General features: G+C 43.3%; 1 long non-coding RNA gene across 2 annotated transcripts; it reads right to left on the reverse strand.

The window, feature by feature from the left end:
- Positions 1–2,027: 2,027 nt before the first annotated feature.
- Positions 2,028–7,765, reverse strand: LOC125091279 (uncharacterized). 2 transcript variants are annotated; one of them, XR_007124640.1, is made up of 4 exons: positions 7,715–7,765; positions 7,391–7,528; positions 2,936–5,704; positions 2,028–2,848 (listed from the first exon to the last, which is right to left on the reverse strand). It is a non-coding gene; the product is annotated as an uncharacterized LOC125091279 (long non-coding RNA). The 2 variants fall into 2 exon arrangements; XR_007124639.1 differs by lacking the exon at positions 7,715–7,765 and having other exon boundaries at positions 7,391–7,621.
- Positions 7,766–9,612: the final 1,847 nt, after the last annotated feature.

A 9,612-nucleotide genomic window follows, 5' to 3' on the forward strand; every position in this document is an offset into this window, starting at 1 on the left:
AGCAAAAGTCTGAGGACACTCATCTAACATTCATATTTGACCTTATCTGTTCTTTGTACCATCATGTCCCTGATTTGCCAAAACTGATTACCTCAAGGAAACAACTGTCCATATCCTTTGTTTGGGGAACTTAGCTAATAACCAATTTTCCTCCACTCAAATGTTATCTAATAGGCTTATTAAGCCATTGCTGCTCCTTTGGATAGATACCTTGAAAAAAGGGATCTTGGGGGTAGGAAAAGTCTTCATGGTCAAAGGACTGAATCTCAAATCGTAGAATCTAAGAAAATAAGACGTGCGATGCAGGAAATGGACTCAGGAGGAACACATGGCCCTGTGTGCTTCCTATCAGGCAACGGTTAGGAGCAGCTGTCTGGAATTAGATGGATGAGATTTCAAATCCAATTTCAAATCCTAGATTTGCAACATACAAGCCGGGTGATCCAGGTAAGTTAATTAAGTCTATGTCCTCAACTGTAAAATGGGGATAATAAGGATCTATCTTAGGAGGTTGTTAGAAAGATTAAATGAGATGACACAAAGTCATCCAAGAAGAGTCTGGTAGAATTTGAGTGCTCACATATTTTTATTATTTAATCATATCTGGTAATTAAATCGAAGCAGCCATGGCCTGTTCTTTTCTAAAACCATAATGGGCTCCTCCTCGAGAGCACTGGGGCCCATGTGGTTACCCACCCTACTTGTATTTCAGGCACGGGATGGATGGAGCAGCAATGAGGGGAAGCGGAAACGCAGACCTCTGGCCACTGGTCCCACTTGATGAGTAATACTGCATGGAGGACAGAAAAGGGGAAACTTAGATGAAACTCGTACCCCCACCCCACAATAAAAAATAAAAGGACAACTCAGCATAATTATGCCCAGATTTCTGTTGGGAGAAGTTTGCAAACTAATTTTTACATAAAGGCCACCAGGCCAATTAACATCCTGAGTGCTTAAAGGAGTGGGGTAGTGGGAAGAGGGTAACTGGCGAGAGTTTTGCTCTCTCCCAACCCCCACAATAACTACACTTAAAGCTCCAGACACCACCTCCCTTCCCAGCAAACCTCAGTTTTTCAGACCCCGTCAGTCTGTTCCCAGAAACCTCAGGTGGTTTCAGCTTCCGTTGACCTTAAAAAACAAAAGAGCCATTATTTTACCAGCAAAATGAGTTTATTGAGGAAGAGCAGAGGAATTGTAATTCAGAACAAGCAAACTGTGGCAACCCAGAAAACAGAGGAGAGGGGCTTGCTTTCCCAGGGGAAAAGAGGAAGCTTGGAGGGACTGTTTCATTGAGCTCTCACTGACTGGGCTGTTGCTGGGCAAGGAGAAATTCATCCTTCCTCAGGCTGGGATACCAAAAGCAAGCTGCTTCCTGCTGGGAATTGTGGGATAATGCTTCTTCCAGCAAGAGGTAATGCATGAGAGCTCCCCCTTCAGGGCTTCCTGACTCCATTTTAAATAAAGTTTCCTTTATTTTCACATCTCCCCCTTTTGAACAAGGTCTTTCTCAAAAGCACCACTAATCAAAAGTCAGGGTTGTGTTGTGGTGAGGTTTTTTTCATATTTAGTGTTTTCATCCCCTCGGTGTCAGAAAAGATCTTTCCTGGTGGTCATGTCCCACATGAGAGGGAAAGTGCGTAGAATGGAAACCGGTGAAGTCACATTTGAGTAACAAGGAAGAGTAGGAAGGAGAACTGTCAGGCATTTCCCGTCTGAGCTAAATGTTGAAGATCATTTCAAAATGCTGAGCTAGCATCACCCTACTGGGCATGTTATTTCTACGAAGGTTTGAGAGGCAATAGGTATAAGGCTTAAAACTGATTATAAAGGTGTGCCTGGGTGCCTTCGTCAGTTGAGAGTCTGACTCTTGATCTCAGGGTTGTAAGTTTGAACCCCACACTGGGTGTAGAGATTATTTAAAAATAAAATCTTTTAAAAAACGATTATACAGGGGCACCTGGGTGGCTCAGTGGGTTAAAGCCTCTGCCTTCGGCTCACGTCATGATCCCAGGGTCCTGGGATCGAGCCTCGAGTCGGACTCTCTGCTCAGCAGGGAGCCTGCTTCCTCCTCTCTCTGCCTGCCTCTCTGCCTACTTGTGATCTCTGTCAAATAAATAAATAAAATCTTGTTTAAAAAAAGATTATACAGAGTAAGATGAGCAGAACTTCTGCAAGGCTAAAGGGGTCTTTTCCAAAAGCCTTGCAGGGGCACCTACATGGCTCAGTTGGTTGAGCATCAGACTCTTGGTTTTGGCTCAGGTCATGATCTTGCTGTTATGGGATCCAGCCCCGAGTAGGGCTCCATATTCAGTGCGGAATCTGCTTCAGATTCTTTTTCCTTTCCCCTTTGCTCCTCCCTGCTCACTTACTTTTGCGCTCTCTCACTCAAATAAATAAACAAAAATCTTTTTTTAAAAAGCCTTGCAAAGAGGAATTAGCTCATTTGTATTTCCCTTGGATGCAGGGAAACAAATAATAAATAGGGAAGAACAAATCGAAGTTTCTGGTGTCAGATCCAACAGCCAGAAAGGCTCCCTTTTTGCAATAGATTAGAAAGAAAGGGAGGAAATAAGGTAAGAAGCAACAGCGAGAAAAAGGTATACAGGTCTGGTCCAGTCATCTTGGGAAAGCTGTCTCCTTCAGCTGTCGTCTGCTTCAATTCCTGGAAATCTTTATTTCCAGATACTCAGGGGATGTGCAGATCTAGTCAGGGTTTGGCACTTTCATTAGATGTGACACACGGGAGGCTCTTGGCTGGCTCAGTCAGAGGAGTGTGCAACTCTTGATCTCCGGGTTGTGAGTTCGAGCTCCACGTTGGGTGGAGAGATTCGTTTAAAAATTAAATCTTAAAAAAAAAAAAAAAAAGGATGTCACACATGGATCCAAGAGTCATTCCTTAGAGTTTCGCAGTACAAGGGTTGCTTAACAGTACCTGAAAGGGGCCTTTCCAACAGGGTTGAAGAGAGTCTTCCTGTAGCTGTCTTTTCCAATAGATGAAATCTCTGGACTGCAAGGTATGACGCTTTAGATCTTTGTCTCCCAGGAACACACTGTGGAAAGATTGTTCTACTAAAGCGTGGTTATTCTCAACAGAAGCAATTGGGCCTGTGCAATATTTAAGTATATCTCCTTTTACCATTTGTGGATCAAAAGAAGCAGGAGCCAAGTACATGGGCCATCCTGTGATTATCTCAAAAGGTAAGAGTTTATAGGTTCCAAAGAGGTAGATCTAAAATGTAGGAAAACTAATGGCAGTGCTTTTGGCCGGATTATTTGAAGAGCCTCTACAAATTTTGCTTAACAATACCATTAGTGTGTTTGACTTGCCCTGAGGATTAAGGGTAGCAAACACAGGAGAAATGTTGTAACAATACCCAAACAACACAAACCTGTTGAAGCAAGTTCTCTGGTCACTATGAAGTTTGAGGGGAATTCCCCAGGTACGGATGATTTTTTCTAGCAGGATTTTAGCCACAAAAAAAATAGCAGTCCGGTGAGAAAACATACAAACCATTATCAAGACAAATTTATATGCCTGAGACGGAGGAAGCTGAATAAAATCCATCTGCCAAACTTTGATTCATTGGGCAATTTACAGTGTCCAGAAGCAGTGCACACAGGTTTTCCCAAATTATATTTAAAGGCAGGTAGGGCAAGCAGAGTAGGCACTGTGTGGTCTTGTTAACATTTACCCACCAGTATTGGCTCAAAGGTTTTCATTTTATCAGCAGACCAATGATTGGATACATATACAGTAGTCAGTACCAGGAATTTTAGAGTCTGTGGCAGCACTGGATTATTATTTGGCCCAACCCAGAGTTTTCTTTTTTTTTTTTTAATTAAACCAGCAGTCATTAGGTTTTCAATGTTGTTTTTTCCTTTTCTGGGGCTGATGGTTGGGCATCTCTAGTCAATTTTTCTAGATTATCATTTGGGGAGGGGAACATCCCTTTGACCATGACAGAGGTTTGGCTGTTGGTTCCTTCAAGAGCAGCATTCTTTGCGGAAATATCAACTAGGTGGTTTCCTCTGGCCTCCAAGGAATCCAGCTTAGAATGTGCAGGGACCTTAACACCGGCCAAAGCACCTGCCAAGTGTATGGCATCTAGTCATTTCTGAACATAAAGGCCATTTTTAATTTTGTCCCCACTAGAAGTGAGGAAGCCTCACTGTTTCCTTAGCATTCCAAAGTGATGAGCTACTTCAAAGGCCTACCTACCGTCAGTATAGATATTTTCAGTTTTGCCCTTGGCTAAAATGCAGTCCGAACAAGAAGAGCCTGTTGGGCCAGGATAGCTGAGGGCAAAGGTGCTGTCTTAATGGCTTAAAAAAAAACCTGTATAGCATACCCAACATAATATTTACCATTTCCACCTTTTAAATAAGAACTATTGGTAAACCACCAAAAGTCTGCTTTATGCAAAGAAGCTTTCTGTAAGCCAGCACAGGGAGTCTGACAGTCATGAAGAGGACTGTCCACAGAGAAGGAAGAATGGTGGCAAGGTTAAGATTAGTACAGCAAGAGAGTCTGGAATCTAATTTTTCACAGCAGCCAGCTAGCCTAAGAAAACCTTACAACTGGCTTCGTTTTGGGAAGTTCAGGATGCCATGAAGCCTATTTGGATCTATGTGTAGCTTTTGTTCTGAGCTCAGGTGCTGCAAATATCAAACCAGAGTCTGAGAAAACTGCAGTTTCTCCATGGAAACCTTGCGTTCCTTTTAAGGCTAACAGCCTAAACAGGTGGATGCTGTCCGTGCAACGCCTGAGAAGGGGATCAGAGAAGCAAGTGCCTGAGTATTGTAATAAGGCAGAACTTCTAGTTAACTTTGTATCTTCTAAATCCACTTTTAAGATTTGGGAGAAGTAGGAAGGACTTTCAGCAAAACTCTGGGGCATTACTGCCCAGGTACACTGCTCTTGTTCCCCAAAAGGCAAAGAGATAATTGACGGACCTTATCCACAGAGAAATCAATCACAGTGAAAAATCTGACGGAACAAATACAAGATGTTGAAGGGTCATCTGATTCACCGAGCTGGCAATTTTGGTTGTTGCTATCAAATTCTAGAATTATCTCCCCCTTTCAGGAGAAAAAAATTCCAATGTTATTTTTCTAAGAAATCTCAGCCCAAAAATTGAATAGGGGCAAAGGAACTAAGAAGAAAAGAATGAGTATCTCTTAAAGGAAACAAGAAGGAATTGGTTTAAAGATAGGAACGGGCTGAGGTTTATTAGTGACCCCCACTACTTAAACCATTTCAGTACTTCAAGCAGGGGCTGTTTAATAACAGTAGGACTGCGCACTGAGAGCGTAGGTCTGGTGTCGACAAGGACACAAAGAGATTCATACCCAGTCTGGAGAGTTTCTTCTCCAAGCTGGTAAAGAGGAAGAATTGGGAAAAGCCCCTGTAATTCTTCGGAGTCGTGTAGTTGGGAGTTCGGAGGGCACTGGAAAGGCTGGTTGGAGGGCTGAAGGCACTTAGAACACTTACCTTTGGAACAATCTTTCTTCCAATGTCCAATAATGGCAGAGACCAGGAGGGGGTTGCTTTTGCTTAAGGCGCTTCCATTTGTTAGAGTTGAAAATTAAAGATTTTAGTGGTCTTCCTTGTAGCTGAATTCTCTGGGGTGTGGGTGGGCCACTTTGCTAAAATAACTGAATCTGAAGCAGACAGTTTCCCATTCCATCCTAGTCCTTTTAACTACAAGGGAAAAATCCAGATTCAGTCCTTTAATGAACACAGAATTAAAGGGTACCTGAGTGGACTTAACATCCATAGGGAGGCCACAATTTTCCTGAAAAACAGTTTGGAGGTGACTGTAATAGTCCTGCAAAGGTTCATGGGGTTTCTGAATGCAAGCTTCAATCTTATTCCAATCAACAGGTTTTGGGAAAGCCCTAGGGACTGCCCAGTGAAGCTGTTTAGCAATTGCCCAGCCTGATCATATAAAAAGGCATGGGGTTGGTCTCTCATTTAAAGTTCTAAAGAGGGGCGCCTGGGTGGCTCAGTGGGTTAAAGCCTCTGCCTTCGGCTCGGGTCGTGGTCCCGGGGTCCTGGGATCGAATCCCTCGTCGGTCTCTCTGCTCCGCAGGGAGCCTGCTTCCTCCTCTCTCTCTGTCTGCCTGCCTCTCTGCCTACTTGTGATCTCTGTCTGTCAAATAGATAAATAAAATTTAAAAAAAAAATAAAGTTCTAAAGATGGGACGCCTGGGTGGCTCAGTTACCTTTGGCTTAAGTGTCTTAAGCACCTGCCTTCAGCTCAGCTCATGATCCCAGGGTCCTGGGATCTAGTCCCGCATAGAGCTCCTTGCTCACCTGGGAGCCTGCTTCTTCTTCTGCCTGCCACCCTCTCCCGTGTACCTCCCCCCACCCCGCTTGTGTGCCTGGGGTTCTCTCTCTCTCTCTGACAAATAAATGAAGTCTTTGAAAAATAAAGTTCTAAAGATTTTTCAGGATCATCCCAATTAGCGGTTTTCATCCAGTGCTGGGCCTGGCCTTCAACAAGCATGTGAAGTAGCCGATACAAATCTGAGGAAGCTGGTTGGTAGGTCTGAATGACTACATTAAATTCTTTGGCAAATCTATGAGGATCTTCAATAACTCCGGGAAAATCTTTCACCATGGCTCATAGTTCAGCCTTAGTCCAGGGGACATGGGAAATTAGGAGCTTAGCATCAGGATCCTCTTAAGAGTGTAATTAAAGGGGCCGGTTTTAATGGGTTCAGAGAAGGGAGAGGGGAGAGGTTCAGAGAAAAAGGGAAGTTCACTGAGAGAACAAGAATGAGGAAGCAGAGGGTATAAAGGATGTAGAAATGGAGACAAAGAGGACAGGGGAGGAAGAAAGAGGCCTGAAAAGGTTTTTTTGTCTTCTTCCAATTGTTTGTTCACCTTGGTTAATTAAAATGGTATTTTTTTTAAAGAGATGATTTTAGAGTCTTGGATACTCTTGGAAGCTTCAAGATATTAATTGAAATACGTATCCCATTTAGTTCATTTTATTTTAGAGCTTCTAATTTGGTTCTAAGAAAATCAAGTTTGGGAAGATCCAACGTTCCCCATAACAGCCACTGGAGTCCTAAGTAATTTTTTGTTAAGTTGGTCCAATTAGTTAAAAATGCACATGAGGAGGGACCATAGTTTTAAACATAAAACTGGCTGGGGTCCCAGAAGGACGACCCTCCTGAGAGAATTGAGCAGATTGAGAACTCATTACGGAGAGAACTTAGCAGATTGAGAACCCATTACTCAAAACCAGAGGTTCAGGAAACAGAAGAGTACTCACGAGGAAGGACAACAGTTTCATTAAAAAAATTTTTTTAAACAGATCCAAATAAAGTCGGAGAGCTCAACCAGAAGGAGGGAGCTCAGATCCGAGAGTGGACTTACCGAACTAAAGGCAAGATGACTCACAGAAGCAGAAAGCACAAGGCACTAACGTAGGTACTCTATATGGTTCTGGGGGTCGTGACTTCCTCAGGGGTTCCTCTCCTTTGGTTCCCATCTGGGTCACCATGTAATGCTGACCTTAAAAAGCAAAAGAGCCAGTTATTCTACCAGCAAAATGACTTCATAAGGGAATAGAGAGGAACTGAAACTCAAGACAGGAAAACTACGGTGAACCACGGGCAAATCCAGAAAACAGAGGAGAGGGGCTTGCTTTTAGGAGGGGAAAGGAAGAAGCTAGGAGGAGCTGTTTTGCTGAGTTCTCACTGGCTGGATTGTTACTGGGCCATGAGAAATTCTTCCTCCTGCTGGGGCGTTATAAGGTAAGCGGCTTCCTCTTGGGGAATGCGAAAATGCTTCTTACAAGGAAGCAGTAATTCATGAGAGCTCCCCCTTCAGGGCTTCCCGACTCAATTTTTAAATTGTTTTTGAAGATTTACTCTTTATTTATTTGAGAGCGAGCGAGAGAGATCAAGCACAGATGGCTCGTAGGGGCCTGTAGGGGCAGAGGGGGAAGGAGAGAATCTCAAGGAGACTCCCCACTGAGCATGGAGCCCAGTGCAGGGCTCAATCTCACAACCCTGAGATCAGGACCTGAGCCGAAATCACGAGTGGGATGCTTTACTGACTGAGCCACCCAGGCACCTCCTGACTCCATTTTAAATGAGGTTTCCTTTATTTTCACACTTCCCACTTTACAGCCTCTGGACTTTTCCCAAGTCCTTCCTCCCAATCAAAATGTACCTGTTTATTCCCTCAAGGCCATACTCTTTACTAGATGTCAGTGATATAATTCAGGGTTAAGGCATACTAATATTTTGATGATTTTGTTTCCCACGTGCCCCACATAAGAGGTTCAAGGGATGTATTATGAAGAATATTAAATCAGCAAAATGTTTAGGGACCTAGTATGAACCTGGCATTGGCCTAGATCCTATAGCACTGTATCAAAGAACAGAAAAATTGCCACTGGGGCGCCTGGGTGGCTCAGTCGGTTAAATATCTGACTCTTGATTTTGGCTCAGGTGGTGATCTCAGGGTCGTGAGATTGAGCCCCACATGAGACTCCGTGCTCCATGCTGTCTACTTCTCTCCCTCTCTCTCTCCCTCTGCCCCACCCCCTGCTCACACACTTGCACACTCATCCTAATAAATAAAATCTTCTAAAAATACTTTATAAAAAAAGAAAAATTGGGGGGCGCCTGGGTGGCTCAGTGGGTTGGGGCCTCTGCCTTCGGCTGGGGTCATGATACCGGGGTCCTGGGATCGAACCCTGCATGGGCTCTCTGCTCAGCAGGGAGCCTGCTTCCTCCTGCCTCTCTGCCACTTGTGATCTCTATCAAATAAATATAAATAAATCTAAAAAAAATAAAAATTGCCACACTGGATCTATCCAGCCTACTACTCAGTAGCTAACATTATCAACAAAGGACATGCTCTGGAAAAAACAGAGATGGGGCGCCCAGGTGGCTCAGTCGGTTAAGTGTCTGTCTGCCTTTGGCTCAGGTCATGATCCCAAGGTCCTAGGTTTGAGACCCATGTCAGGCTCCATGTTCAGTGGGAGCGTCTGTTCTCCCTCCACCCTCTCCCTGCTTATGTGCGCACTCAAGCTCGTGCTCTCTCTCTCTCTCTCTCAATCTCTGAAATAAATAAATAAATAAATAAATAAAATCTTTTTTTTTTTTTAAAGAAAGAAAAAACAGAGATGGAACATTCAAACAACCTTTCTGGCAGGCTTTTTAGACAAACATAGAAAAAACTTTAAAAATTTACACACTCTTTGACCTATGATTTTACTCCTAAGAATTTATGCTAAGGAAGTAATAAGAGATACTTACAAAGATCCAAGTGCAATGATGTGTATTACAACATTATTTATAATACTGAAACAATCTAAATATCCAAAATAGAGGGCAAGGTAAATAATTTATTCTGTATTCGTATGATAGAATGTTGTGTATATTAATTCCTATTAACACAAGATTCTTTGACAACAAGAAAAATCTATTGCTGATTGTGAAAATTTTTTTCAAGATTTTATTTATTTATTTAACAGACAGAGATCACAAGTAGGCAGAGAGGCAGGCAGAGGGCGGGGGGAAGCAGGCTCCCTGCCGAGCAGAGAGCCTGATGCGGGGCTCGATCCCAGGACCCTGGGACCATGA

This window comes from Lutra lutra, chromosome X (assembly GCF_902655055.1).
Source record: "Lutra lutra chromosome X, mLutLut1.2, whole genome shotgun sequence".
NCBI lineage: Eukaryota > Metazoa > Chordata > Mammalia > Carnivora > Mustelidae > Lutra > Lutra lutra.